The sequence below is a fragment of the Pleurodeles waltl genome, chromosome 4_1, assembly GCF_031143425.1.
Source record: "Pleurodeles waltl isolate 20211129_DDA chromosome 4_1, aPleWal1.hap1.20221129, whole genome shotgun sequence".
NCBI lineage: Eukaryota > Metazoa > Chordata > Amphibia > Caudata > Salamandridae > Pleurodeles > Pleurodeles waltl.
In genome coordinates this window covers 137,463,971-137,479,086 of record NC_090442.1, presented here as the reverse complement: position 1 = coordinate 137,479,086, position 15,116 = coordinate 137,463,971, and positions in this window count along the sequence as shown.

Below are 15,116 nucleotides of genomic sequence, written 5' to 3'. Positions count from 1 at the left end.
CACGTCACTTTCTTCCGATTCATGTACCTCAGTACCAGTGGTGTCTTTCCTCATATCAGGCAATGATTCCCGGTACTCATTAGAGTACATTTGATTGTACTTCCGGTGAAAAGTCAGAATCCTACCGGCCTGGTAATCCTTATAATCTCTCAAAAATGTTCTCTGTTTCTTTGCGGTGATGTCTTCTTCATACTTGATGAGTTTTTTGTCAAGATTCACTTTCACCTCTTCAAAATTTTCTGGTGTTGTTAATGTCAGAGTTTCCTTAGTTAACTGTTCAATTTCCTCAAGAGTTTTAGCTCTGTCTTTAGACGCATACTTGATTAGCAACTTCATCATATTTAAAGAGCTCTCTTTTGAATTCTCCGCCCATTCCTCTAATAAGTCAGGATCTGGATCTTCATAGGATGGAATTATATAAATCCTTAGGCCCCTGGGCACTTGCTGGGCATCAATATATTGTTGTAATGATTCAATTTCCCACCATTTCGACAGCTCTCTTCTCATCAATTTCTCTAGTTTGTCATAACAGAGTTGTAATTTCAATGCAGAACCTGGCGTAGTAGTCCCTTGCCGTTCTCCTAGGTCATTCTGGGTAAAAAACAGTTTACTTGATTTCTCCATCCTACGGGCTTCTGACGAGGAAGCCATATTCGTGTAATAATGTTCTAAGAGTCAGCAATATACTGGAAATGGGCTGGGATTCAGCAAATGCTAAATGTTTATCCCTGCCCAATCCACACTGCAAGTAGCTGGTGTATACAATTTTCTTCTTTATAAGGATAACACTGCGTATTGGCTCTTACTGCCCCAGAGAAAGTAACATGATTTAATTTAATCTTTCGTACACAAAATGGCACTTGAATTGGTAATCACAAAATGCAGGGCCCAAAAAGTCAGGACAGCTGTAGCAATAATCTCATCATGTGGTATATTCCCATTAGTGCAATAGATAGTGCCACCAAATCAGCTGTAATTCTGGCACAATATCTTAAAAGACTTCCTCGTTCCTGTGGACGAATGTCCCTCACATCGGAGACAGACACATGTCTGCTACTCCGGTAACGAGGGGCCTTTCAGTAAGCAGATTGTGAGCGTCAATATTCTTAAAGTCAGGCCTCAATTAGCAACGAGTCCTGCAGGTTCGGGAGGTATACAGCTGCCCTGCCATTTTTTAGTGTATGTATGAAGAACACGATCTTAAGGTCCGATACGTTTCGCAAGCGCTCCCCGTTTCTTTGCTTCTTTGAGCGCGGGCGCCAGCTGTCTGCGTTCCGTAATGCCAAGAAACACACATGTATGCCTCCCGCGCTAAATGGTAGCAAAAAGGAAATATTTCAAATGCCGCTTACCGTAAAGTCGTGTAAGTTAAAGCGGCACTTCCCAGAAATGATTCCACGTTTGGCAAAAACAGCCGATCTTCATTCCCGATTTCCTGCAATTGAATATCCTTCCGACTCCGGACTCCGACTCCATTGCTACAATGTGACAAAAGAACAACTTGGTGGCACTATCTATTGCACTAATGGGAATATACCACATGATGAGATTATTGCTACAGCTGTCCTGACTTTTTGGGCCCTGCATTTTGTGATTACCAATTCAAGTGCCATTTTGTGTACGAAAGATTAAATTAAATCATGTTACTTTCTCTGGGGCAGTAAGAGCCAATACGCAGTGTTATCCTTATAAAGAAGAAAATTGTATACACCAGCTACTTGCAGTGTGGATTGGGCAGGGATAAACATTTAGCATTTGCTGAATCCCAGCCCATTTCCAGTATATTGCTGACTCTTAGAACATTATTACACGAATATGGCTTCCTCGTCAGAAGCCCGTAGGAAGGAGAAATCAAGTAAACTGTTTTTTACCCAGAATGACCTAGGAGAACGGCAAGGGACTACTACGCCAGGTTCTGCATTGAAATTACAACTCTGTTATGACAAACTAGAGAAATTGATGAGAAGAGAGCTGTCGAAATGGTGGGAAATTGAATCATTACAACAATATATTGATGCCCAGCGAGTGCCCAGGGGCCTAAGGATTTATATAATTCCATCCTATGAAGATCCAGATCCTGACTTATTAGAGGAATGGGCGGAAAATTCAAAAGAGAGCTCTTTAAATATGATGAAGTTGCTAATCAAGTATGCGTCTAAAGACAGAGCTAAAACTCTCGAGGAAATTGAACAGTTAACTAAGGAAATTCTGACATTAACAACACCAGAAAATTTTGAAGAGGTGAAAGTGAATCTTGACAAAAAACTCATCAAGTATGAAGAAGACATCACCGCAAAGAAACAGAGAACATTTTTGAGAGATTATAAGGATTACCAGGCCGGTAGGATTCTGACTTTTCACCGGAAGTACGATCAAATGTACTCTAATGAGTACCGGGAATCATTGCCTGATATGAGGAAAGACACCACTGGTACTGAGGTACATGAATCGGAAGAAAGTGACGTGTCAGACAGCAATTACTCAGACACTACGGACACCTCAAGCTCTAGTAGAACCATGGGGTCTGATAAAAATATCGAGAGAGCCAATTTTTTTAAACAATTTCGGCTACTCAACCAAGGAAGGACAGACCAAAAGAAGGATTCATTTCAATCGCGCGGCAGAGGCCGTGGTTCGAGAGGCAGAGGAAGAGGAACCGCGCAGCGAAAGCCCGTAGAAGAAAGAGAAGGGCCCATGATAGGAAGAATGACTACAAGGGCTCGGACAGTCACATAAAAACTGTGGTCAACCTATCTAAGAGACCTCTAACGTCTGAAGAAATCAGTGTATTGGCCTTGGGTTTATCATTTTGTCTGACTAATCGTTTAGATTATGTGCAGACTAGAATTGACCTCTTTCAGTTTGTGAGAAAGCTAAAACTGAAAAAATGGTTTCAGACTAAGGTAACGTCGCATTCAATAGGAGCAGAAAGGGCCCAAACCAGTAAATTTTTGATTTCAGATATTGATACGTTACATACACTATCCAAATTGGACGGTGACACGCAAGCACATGACGATCCTATAATGAATTTGGAGGTTTTGGGCTTAGATATAGATGCTACATGCCCCATCCCCTTTAAACCCAAATCTACCTTTTTACCTACTATACAGAATGATGCTATTGATGTGTTTGAGAGGGATGTTACCATCCAATTAAAGAAAATCAGGTTCAGTCCGCTGGATAGAAAATTAGACAATTTGTCTTCTAAACAACGGATAGCCCTGAACACATTAGCCATAGATCCTAGCATTGTAATACGGGAATCTGACAAAGGCGGTAATGTAGTAGTCCTGGATAAGACACACTACCTGAAGGAGGGAATGAGACAGCTCAGTGTAACACAATGCTATACTAAAGCTGTACAAGTTGATTTTAAGGGGTCCATTATGAGATACCATGATATGTTGATAGAATGGAGGGAGGCAGGGCTGCTTGAATGGGAAGAATATCATTTTCTAAAGTGTGATCACCCCAAGATACCTGTCTTGTATTTATTGCCCAAGTTACACAAGGACTGTGCCAATCCCCCTGGTAGACCAATTGTGTCCGCGATGTCCTCATTACTGGAGAACACTTCAAGATATATTGATTATTTCTTACGACCTTTTGTGGAATGTCTGCCCTCTTCTGTCAAGGATACTACCCATTTCTTGAAACTGATGGATGGCCTGCACTGGGATAATGACTTCTTACTATTAACTATGGATGTCACCAGTTTATATACTAGTATCCAACATGATTTGGGCCTCAAGGCTGTGAAACATTACATGAGAGCCTGTTCTATTTCATACTTGAAACACACTGAGATGATTTGTGACATGATTTGGTATTGTCTCTCTAACAACTTTTTTCTGTTTGATAAGACGATATCTAAACAACTACAAGGGACAGCAATGGGTACTTGCTTCGCTCCCAGCTATGCAAATTTATTCATGGGATGGTGGGAGGAGCAGGTATCCCAAGATCAAAATGATTTTGAAGATAAGGTGGTACTCTGGTGCCGCTATATTGATGATATCTTTGTGATATGGAAGGGAGACGAGAAATCAGCTAGTGAGTTTGTAACGCTGTTGAATTCGAATGATTGCAATATACAGTTAAGTGCACAGTATAGTAAGACCGCTATTCAATTTTTAGATGTAGAAATAAGTATTGACAATGATCATGTGGTAACTAAACTATACAGAAAAATGACAGCAGGGAATAGCTTACTGAATGCAGGGAGCGCCCATCCGTCTGATCTCATTAGGAGCATTCCATACGGGGAATTGTTACGGGCTAAAAGAATCTGCAGCACTAAGGAAAGTTATCAACAAGAGCGTAGTGTAATGTGCCAAAGACTCTTGGAAAGAGGGTACAGTGACAAAATGATCAAGACTGCAGCTGATAAGGTGGACTCTAAAGAAAGGTCGGACTTGCTGTATTCTTCAAATACAGCAAAGGACGATCAGCAACAAATAAGATTTATTACCACCTATTCGAACCAAGCTTTCAAACTAAGACAAATTTTGAAGAAAAGTTGGCATATTTTACAAACAGATTCCCATTTGAAAAGTGTAGTACAGGATTCTCCTTCTATTACATTTCGAAGAGGTAGGTCAATACGTGATGACCTTAGTCACAATATGATAATGAGTTCTGACACCACCAAACAGATTGGGGTCCCCGTACAGGGTTTTTACTGTTGCCAACGGTGTAAAGCTTGTAGAAATAGTGTCAATTGTACAGAGGTCATGTGGGGTGATGGGCGAAACAAACATCGAATTACCGTTTTTTTCAACTGCAATACCGAATATTGTGTGTACTGCTTAAGATGTCCTTGTGATAAGATATATGTGGGCAGCACTATCCACAAAGCAAAGAAAAGAGTTCTTGAGCATATGAGAGCCATCCGCAATAATGATTCCAACTACCCGGTAGCGAGGCATTTTCAAGAGGTACACCAAGGCAATGATAAATTACTGAGCTATCTGGTATGTGATCATGTTAAAAACAGTATCAGAGGTGGCAATCGACAAAAAAACTTACGGATTTTAGAATCTAAATACATTATCAGATTCATGACACTCTCGCCTGGAGGGCTTAATTCCAGTGAGGAAATGTGTAGTCACTTAGGCTAAGTAGTACTTTTCTGGGTATAAGATGACAGTTTTGTAACATATATATTTTTTTAGTTTTAGATATATTTTTGTACGTATCTGTTTTTTTTGTGGGCATTAGTAGTGATTTCTTCACTTGTAGGGTTTTTGTTTAATCAATTTTTTTTGGGGTTATGAAGTATGTGTATTGGATATATAAACACGGCATTTAAGACATAACTATTTGAAAAACATGATATTTATTTGGTATACGCAGTTTAATAATAACATTATGTTGAATACTTTGAGGATACTAATAATGTAATGCTATATAGGCTATACAAACAGTAAGAGTTAGAATATCAACACATTGTGGAAGTTATATTATGTACAAAAGACTAGCCTAGTATGGCCGCCATGCTATTCAAGGTATTCCATAGATGTGTTGTGTTTGTCCGTTTTTAGTTTTGTTGAGTGTCGGTATTTGTATGCTAATTTGCTAAGCTCCCCCATCTGTGAACAAGGCTACGGCTGAAACGCGTTGGGAGGAATTTCGTTGTAAAGAGTAAAAAGCTTTAACTATACTGGAAGTGTCCTGACCCTTCTTGTCATTACAAGATTTCCTTGCATTTTGATGGCATTGTTCGAAGCCATGGTCGGACCGCCACTTTTTGAGCCTCAGTATTTCAAGTTCTTTTTGTGAATATATATATATATATATATATATATATATAGTAAACACCATAAAAGGATTGTGCGCCATGAATAACACAATATGGATTCAGGAAACAAATCACATAACTTGTCAACTCGAATATTACATAATAAATATCTTAGAATAGTGGCATACAACAAACAACATGAAATAAACTCGAGGAGAGAATCGTGCGTCTTGCCGATTCGAGTGTTACCATGTAAAATACCAAGAAATGGTAGCACGCAATGAATATCAAGGTCAAATTATCATTAATCGAATCGCGCGTCTTGCCGATTCGTAAAACACGATGTAAATGTCAAGAAATAACAGCTCACAATAAATAACAAGATCAAAGTACAATGAAACGAATCGCGCTTCTTTTGCCGATTCTTAAGCCACAATGTAAATGTCAAGAAATGGTAGCGCGCAATGAACTACAAAGTTAAATCCTCATGAAACGAGTTGCGCGTCTTGCCAATTCGTAAAACATCATGTAAATGTCAAGAAATAGTAGCGCGCAATGGACAACAATGTTTAAACACCATAAAACGAATCAGGCGCTTTGCCGATTCTTAGCCTCCATGCCAATGTCAAGAAATGGTAGCACGCAATGAATAACAAAGTCAAACCTTTATGAAACAAATTGCGCGTCTTGCCTATTTGTAAACTAGCTTACAAATGTCAAGAAATGGTAGCGGGCAAGTAATCTGTTACTCATTTAAGAATTAAAAAAAGAATATGAAAATTCTCAATAACGGTGTCGGGACAGTCCAACCACCGTCTTACCGCCTGGAACAATGATCACCAATGAAGGATGAAGGGCAGAAGACTGGAAGATCCAAATAGGCCGCCGGGACAGGAGCTCAGGAAGAAGCCGCTGCTCTGCACCGGGACCTCTGAATAGTGAGCACTGGGAGTTGGGCTGGCTATCTCTTATAGAGTCTTGGCCCAGCCCAGAACCACACCCAGGCATGTAGCAGGGAAAGTCTCTGGAAGGCCCTGGAAAGGGGCCACACCCTAACACACTCTGAAAACCTGCAGCAATACATTGCAAAGGAACAGTATTTGTAAGCATATTAAAAATAAGTTTTCAGGATTGAACTCTGCAATGCAAAAGGTTAAACCACAACATATCAGCACAATGCATAAATTACTTTGTTTTGAGAGTGCTGGGTTTTTGGATTTTTGTCGCCAATAGAGCGCGTACTGCTCTGGTGTTTGACAAAGAGGGAGTGGTTGTAGGGGGTGTCTGTCTGCTGAGTTTGGGTGCAGGTGCATGGATGCCGTTGTGCGGTGGATGGCTGTTGGGTGGGTGGCACAGGGGACGTGTGCATGGATGTGGGGGTGGTGACTGCCCGTGAGGGGTGTGTTGTGATGGGGGTGGTGACTGACCGTGAGGGGTGTGTTGTGATGGGTATGCTGGTGATGGAGGTAGTGGATGAGGATGTAGTGCATGCAGGTGTGAGTGTAGATGCTACTGGGAGGGAGGTGGATGATGAGGAGGAGGGGGACACAGTGGAGGCAGTGGATGTTGGTATGTCTGCATGCAGATGGTGCTTGTGTGAGTGCCTGTGAGATGAAGTGTGGTGCTTGTGTTTGCTTGAGCCACTTCTGTGTGTTGATTTGGGTGAATGCTGGTCTGAAGGTGTGCTTGGGATAGGCTGGGTTGCGGGGATTGGGTCTGGGTAGAGGAAGTTGGAGGGGGAAGGCTAGAGACAGATACAAGGGCTGCCATCAGTGCTGAGGCCAGAGCCTGAAATGCTCTCTGTTGGGCCGCCACTCCAGAGTGAATGCCCTCCAGGTATGCATTTGTTTGTTGCAAATGCCTCTCGACACCCTGGATGGCATTCAGTATGGTTGACTGCCCAATAGTGAGGGATCTGAGGAGGTCAATAGCCTCCTCACTGAGGGCAGCAGGGCTGACTGGGGCAGGGCCTGAGGTGCCTGGGGCGAAGGAGATGCCCACCCTCCTGGGTGAGCGGGCACGGGAAACACAATGAGGGGCTGCTGGAAGGGCGGTGCTGGTGGGGGGGTGGCAGCTGTACCTGTTGTTGGGGTGGGCACAGAGGTGTCCGCCACCGCCAGGGAGCTTCCATCAGAGGAGGAGTCGCAGTCTGTGGCCTCTCCTCCTGTCCCCGTCATGGTGCTCCCCTCACCTGCCGTCCCACTGGTGCCCTCACCCTCGGTGGATTCGACCTCCTGGCCCATGTGGGATGCAGCTCCCTCCGTCGCCGGTGCCTCTGCTCCTCCGCCAGATGATGCTAATGCACACAAGGACAGAGTGACAAAACAAAAAGGGGGGGGCGAGACAGAGGATACACGGTCAATGCTAGCAACACCACTACCATTGGCGTACACAACACACAGGGAGCAGCCCTATGCACAAGACTATGCACTACCAGTTACTAAGATAGTCACCAGCCCATGGGGAACAATGCCTACCGCTATTAGCTGCACACCTGAAACCCACAGGACCCTGCCCAGTAGTAGATGCCCACTAACACTATTGGGGTAGGAGTGCTTCAGAGCCTGCCTAGCAAAGGACCTACTCTGCCATGTTCGCCCTGGCCTAGCGGCACCCATAGCTCACATCTCCCACCCAGGTAACTCTTAACAGGTGCAAAGTCATGATTCAGAATCTGTACTCACTCCCTTGTGGCTGCTGTGATGCCTTCAAGCGCCCACCCAACTCCGGATAGGCCACCGCCAGGATGAGGAACATCAAGGGGATCATGGTGCGACGGGCACACCTTCCTCGTTAGGAGGCCAGCCTCATCTGGGCCTCCGCCATCTTCTTTGCCCAGCGTCGCAGGTCCTCCCACCTTTTGCGGTAGTGGATGCTCTGTCTGCCAAAGACCCCCAGGGTCCGCACCTCCTTGGCGATGGCACGCCAAATACCCTTTTTCTGATGGGCGCTGGCCTGCAGGGAAAAGACAGCAGAAAAAGGATTAGTCATACCGTCTGGACTGTCATCCTCATGGCCCACCATATACCTCCCATCCCCTTACACACAGACATTGACCACCATACATGAAGCACTCTGCCCAGGACCCCTCAGCCCCCCCCTACATGTGGCTTACACACACAGCACTCCATACATTCATGGCTCACGCATCATGCTCACAGTGTACTCACCTGTTTGTCTGGAGGACCGTAGAGTAACATGTACTGGGGTAGGACTCCATCCACCAGTTTCTCCAACTCCTCCACAGTGAAGAAGGGGCCCTTTCCCCAGACACATGAGCCATTGTCGCTTCCAGACACAGGTCACAGCAGCACTTGCAGTGTAGGTCCTCTCCTGTTGAAGGTCAGGTAGCAAGTGAGTGAACAAAAAGAAAATGGTGGTCACGTCCACGGCGTGCATTGCCATTGGCTCCTGGAACCCATAGGGCCCAATGATAACCAATGCGAAGTTGCGTGGCGGTCTTCAACTGCCTACCGCAACGGCACACAACACTAGCAGAATTACCATATTTCCACTTGCCCCTCCTCACAGGTCAGGCAGCCGCCATTTCAGGGGGGCACAAAGCATGGCACCTAACTGCGTCACAGCAGACACTGGCACAACAACTGACTGTCGGATTCACATACTGGTTCTGTAAAGGAAAAATCATCATTAGTGCAATAGATGCGTGAATATTACCCTCTGCTCACCGTTTTCTTCCATAGGCTTCAACCGCTGAGGCTGAATATGAGATGGCGACATCCTCCGGTGTACAGACCCTTGGTGGACCTTGCGACAATGGAGGACAGACACATTATCCTAACATACAGACTTGATCGGGCCACAATCCAAGAGCTGTGTGCCCAATTGGAGCCAGACCTGATGTCATCTATCCAACAGCTCACAGGTATCCCCACTCTAGTGCAGGTCCTGTCAGTGCTCCATTTCCTGGCAAGTGGTTCCTTCCAAACAACAGTGGCCATGACATCAAGGATGTCTCAGCCAATGTTCTCCAACGTGTTGACCAGAGTGTTGTCAGCCCTGCTGAAACACATGCGCAGCTACATCGTATTCCCCCAGGTGGATGATTTGGCCACAGTGAAAGCTGACTTTTATGCCCTGGGACATACCCCCAACATCATTGGTGCCATTAATGGTACACATGTGGCATTTGTCCCCCCCCCCCGGAGAAGTGAGCAAGTTTACAGGAATAGAAAAAGCTATCACTCTCTGAATGTGCAGATGGCGTGTTTGGAGGACCAGTACATCCCCCATGTGAATGCCAACTATCCTTGCTCTGTGCATGACGTCTTTATCTTGAGGAATAGCAGCATCCCAAATGTGATGGGCCAACTCCAGAGGCAAGTCATAGGTGAGCCCAAGGTCCCTACACAGTATAAGTAGGTGTCTGGGTATGAGGTTGTCCCTAAGGGTTAGTGTGTGTCTAACAGGTATCCCTCGATATTTGCAGGTAACTCTGGTTACCCCAACTTCTCATGGCTACTGACCCCAGTGAGGAATGCTAGGACAAGGGCAGAGGAATGTTACAATGAGGCTCATGGGCGTACAAGGAGGATTATTTAAAGGACCTTCGGCCTCCTGAAAGCCAGGTTCCGGTGCCTCCATCTGTCTCAGAGGGGGATCCCTGTGCTACTCACCCAAGAAGGTGTGCCGGATCATCATTGCATGTTGCATGTTGCACAACCTCCTGCTATGTGTACTGCTGCCCACCAAAGGTCATTCCAAAGTATATTTAACTGTACATATGACTTGCAATGCTTTGATAATGTAGAACTAATACATATTTCAATTATTGACAGACTACAGGTTTGTATTTGTTCCAAGGGTGTTTATTTTAGTCCTCATACGTAGAGGGGGATGTGCAATGGGCTGCGGTGATGGTGGAGGAAAGTCCAGGGTAGAGTCCAGTCTCATGGTATCACAGGTGCATTGCCTAATGGGGCATAGGAAGCGGAGTAATGGCAGTTCAAGGTGGACACAGTGACAGAGTGGGACAGAAGTGTGACAATCAGGAGAGTCTTATTTCCTGGCGGGGTCTTGGCAATGTTCTCTGGCTTCTGCCTGGATCCCAGGGATCGTTTACAGGGTGGTTCTCCTTCTGCAGGAGGTGGGGTGCTGGTGGCCTGTTGGTCCTGTGGCGAGGCCTCCTGTCCACTAGCGCCAGCGGAGGTGGAGGGCTGTTCTTCAGTGTGGCTAGTGTCAGGGGGGTTGTTGTGCCACTGCCTCCCTCATGGTCTTGCCCATGTCAGCCAGCACCCCTGCAATGTTGACCAGGATGGTGTAGATGTTTTTGAAGTCCTCCCTGATCCCCTGGTACTGTCCCTCCTGCAGCCACTGGGTCTCCTGCAACTTGTACAGTATCTGGCCCATGGTCTCCTGGGAATGGTGGTATGCTCCCAGGATGTTGGAGAGTGCCTCCTGGAGAGTGGGATCCCTGGGCCTGTCCTCCCCCTTCGCACAGCAGTCCTCCCAGCTTCCTTGTTTACTGTGTCTCTGTCCCCTGACCCGTGTGCCCACTGCCACTGACCCCAGGTCCCTGATCGTCCTGGGTTAGTGGGGTTGCCTGGGGTCCCTGTAGTGGTGGACACACTGCTGATTGACGTGTTCTGGGGACAGTGGCATGGGCCCGCTGGGTGGGTGCTGTGCTGGTGTTTCCTGAGGGGGGAGGCTCTGTGGTGGGTTGGGACTGTGGCAGGGTAACCGACTGTCCAGGGGTCCCTGATGGGCCAGGTTGGTCATCCTGATCCAGGCGTGCAGAGCTACTGTCCTCACTGTGGGCATCTTCTGGGGGGGACTGGATGTAGCTGCCACCTCCTCTCCGGTAACGTTGAGTAGGGATCCTGTGGGGATGCAAAAGCAGTGTTATTGTATCTGCGTGTGCCATCTTTTGCATGGATGTGTTTCCCTGTATGATTGTGATTTCCCTGTCAGCTTTGCCTTGTGTGCGTGGTGATTTTGTGAACTGGGTGAGTCTCTCTACTGGGCATGCTGTGGTGATGGGTGTCCATGCAGGTCTGTGATGGGGGTCCATGCATTGGTGTTACAGGCAGTGCTGGGTACTGGGATGAGTGGGTTGTGATGTTGGGGTGTATGTGAGGTAGTGGGGTGATGGGGGTGAGGGTGGGGGTATAGGTTGGCATGCAGGTAAGGGGGAATATAGTAGTAAAGATTTGACTTACCAGCGTCCAGTCCTACTGCTACTCCTGCGAGGCCCTCAGGATGCATTATTGCCAAGACTTGCTCCTCCCATGTTGTTAGTTGTGGGGGTCCATCGCCAGTCCTCTGTATGCCTACCTGGTGTCTTGCAACCGCGAAACGTACCTTCCCCCGTAGGTCGTTCCACCTCTTCATGATGTCATCCCTAGTCCTGGGGTGCTGTCCCACGGCGTTGACCCTGTCCACGATCCTCCGCCATAGCTCCATCTTCCTTGCAGTGGACGTCTGCTGCACCTGTGATCCGAACAGCTGTGGCTCTACCATGACCCTTAGCTCCTCCTCTGAAAACCTGGGGTGTCTTTGGGGTGCCATGGATGTGGTGTGAGTGGTATGTGTGAGGATCTTTGGGGTGATGTGTGTTGTGTTGTGAGGTGCGTGTATGGTGTATGGGTGATGATGTATGCCTCTGATTGAGTGGGTGCTCCTGGCTTGTCTCTGTCCGCTTGCTATCTTTTTTTTGCTGTAAGGGGTTGTGGGTAATGTGGGTGTGTGTTTTATAGTGGTGTGGGTGTGGTGTGTGTATGTGTGTCAAGTGTGTATAGTTTGAATTGTCCAATCTGGTGGTGTCTTGTAAGTGTGTGTGTATTTTGAGCGTGGCGGTGTGTACCACCAATGGTTTACCGCAGTTGAAAGAACGCAGCAGTGATTCGTGGGTCGTGATACTGTGGCCGTATTCCTGTTGGCGTAACGGTGTGGGTTTTGGTACCGCCAGTTTATCACTGACCTTTGGTCTGGTGGACTTGTGTGGGTGTCTGCATAGTGGCGGATTTCTTAGGGTGGGTCATAATACCCGTAGGGGAAAACCACCGCTGTCACGGTATGTTGGCATCCGTTGGCAAGGCTGTAGGCGGCATGTACCGCCAGGGTTTGTAGGAGGCTGGCCTGGCTTGTAGTGGGTACCAAGGGGTACTTACACTCTGTACCAGGTCCAGTTATCCCATATTAGTGTAGAAGAGGTGTTTCTAGCAGCTTAGGCTGATAGAAGGTAGCTATAGCAGAGCAGCTTAGGCTGAACTAGGAGACATGCAAAGCTCCTACTATACCACTGGTGTCATATGCACAATATCATAAGAAAACACAATACACAGATATACTAAAAATAAAGGTACTTTATTTTTATGACAATATGCCAAAAGTATCTCAGTGAGTACCCTCAGTATGAGGATACCAAATATACACAAGATATATGTACACAATACCAAAAATATGCAGTAATAGCAAAAGGACGTAATGCAAGCAATGTAAAGTTACAGTAGATTGCAATAGGAGCACATAGGTATAGGGGCAACACAAACCATATACTCCAAAAGTGGAATGCGAACCACGAATGGACCCCAAACCTATGTGAGCTTGTAGAGGGTCGCTGGGACTGTAAGAAAACAGTGAGGGTTAGAAAAATAGCCCACCCCAAGACCCTGTAAGGTAGGTGTAAAGTGCACCTATAACCCCCAGAGAGCACAGAAGTCGTGATGGGGGTTTCTGCAAGGAGGACCAACACCAGCAAAGCAACAACATTGGATTTCTGGACCTGAGTACCTGTGAAACAAGGGGACCAAGTCCAAGAGTCGCGACAATGTCGAGAGAGGGCAGATGCCCAGGAAATGCCAGCTGAGGGTGCAAGGAAGCTGCCACCGGGTGGCGGAAGCTGCCACCGGGTGGCGGAAGCTTGGTGTTCTGCAAGAACGAAGAGGACTAGGAACTTCCCCTTTGGAGGATGGATGTCCCACGTCGTGAAGAAGCTTGCAGAGGTGTTCCCATGCAGAAAGACCGCAAACAAGCCTTGCTAGCTGCAAGGGTCACGATTAGGGTTTTTGGATGCTGCTGTGGCCCAGGAGGGACCAGGATGTCGCCACTTCGATGAGGAGACAGAGGGGGCGCCCAGCAAGTCAGGGAGCCCTCACAGAAGCAGGCAGCACCCACAGAAGTACTGGAACAGGCACTTAGAAGAGGAGTGAACCAGAGTCCACCCTAAGTCAGAAAAGGGAGTCCCACGACACCGGAGGACAACTCAGAAGGTTGTGCGCTGCAGGTTAGAGTGTCGGGGACCCAGGCTTGGCTGTGCACGAAGGAAATCCTGGAAGAGTGCACAGGAGCCGGAGCAGCTGCAAATCACACGGTACCCAGCAATGCAGTCTAGCGTGGGGAGGCAAGGACTTACCTCCACCAAACTTGGACTGAAGAGTCACTGGACTATGGGAGTCACTTGGACAGATTTACTGAGTTCCAGGGACCACGCTCGTTGTGCTGAGAGGGGACCCAGAGGACCGGTGATGCAGTCTTTTGTTGCCTGCGGCTGCAGGGGGAAGATTCCGTCGACCCACGGGAGATTTCTTCAGAGCTCCTGGTGCAAGAAGGAGGCAGGCTACCTCCAGAGCATGCACCACCAGGAAACAGGCGAGAAAGCCGGCAGGATGAAGCGATACAAGGTTGCAGTAGTCGTCGTTGCTACTTTGTTGCGGTTTTGCAGGCGTCCTGAGCAGTCAGCGGTCGATCCTTTGGTAGAAGGTGAAGAGAGAGATGTAGAGGAACTCTGGTGAGCTCTTGCATTCGGTATCTGAAGAATTCCCCAAAGCAGCGACCCTAAATAGCCAGAAAAGGAGGTTTGGCTACCTAGGAAGGAGGATAGGCTAGTAACACAGGTAAGAGCCTATCAGAAGGAGTCTCTGACGTCACCTGCTGGCCCTGGCCACTCAGAGCAGTCCAGTGTGCCAGCACACCTCTGAATCCAAGATGGCAGAGGTCTGGGGCACGCTGGAGGAGCTCTGGGCACCTCCCCTGGGAGGTGCAGGTCAGGGGAGTGGTCACTCCCCTTTCCTTTGTCCAGTTTCGCGCCAGAGCAGGGCTGGGGGATCCCTGAACCGGTGTAGACTGGCTTATGCAGAGATGGGCACCATCTGTGCCCATCAAAGCATTTCCAGAGGCTGGGGGAGGCTACTCCTCCCCAGCCCTGACACCTTTTTCCAAAGGGAGAGGGTGTAACCCCCTCTCTCTGAGGAAGTCCTTTGTTCTGCCTTCCTGGGCCAGGCCTGGCTGGACCCCAGGAGGGCAGAAACCTGTCTGAGGGGTTGGCAGCAGCAGCAGCTGCAGTGAAACCCCGGGAAAGGCAGTTTGGCAGTACCCGGGTCTGTGCTAGAGACCCTGGGGATCATGGAATTGT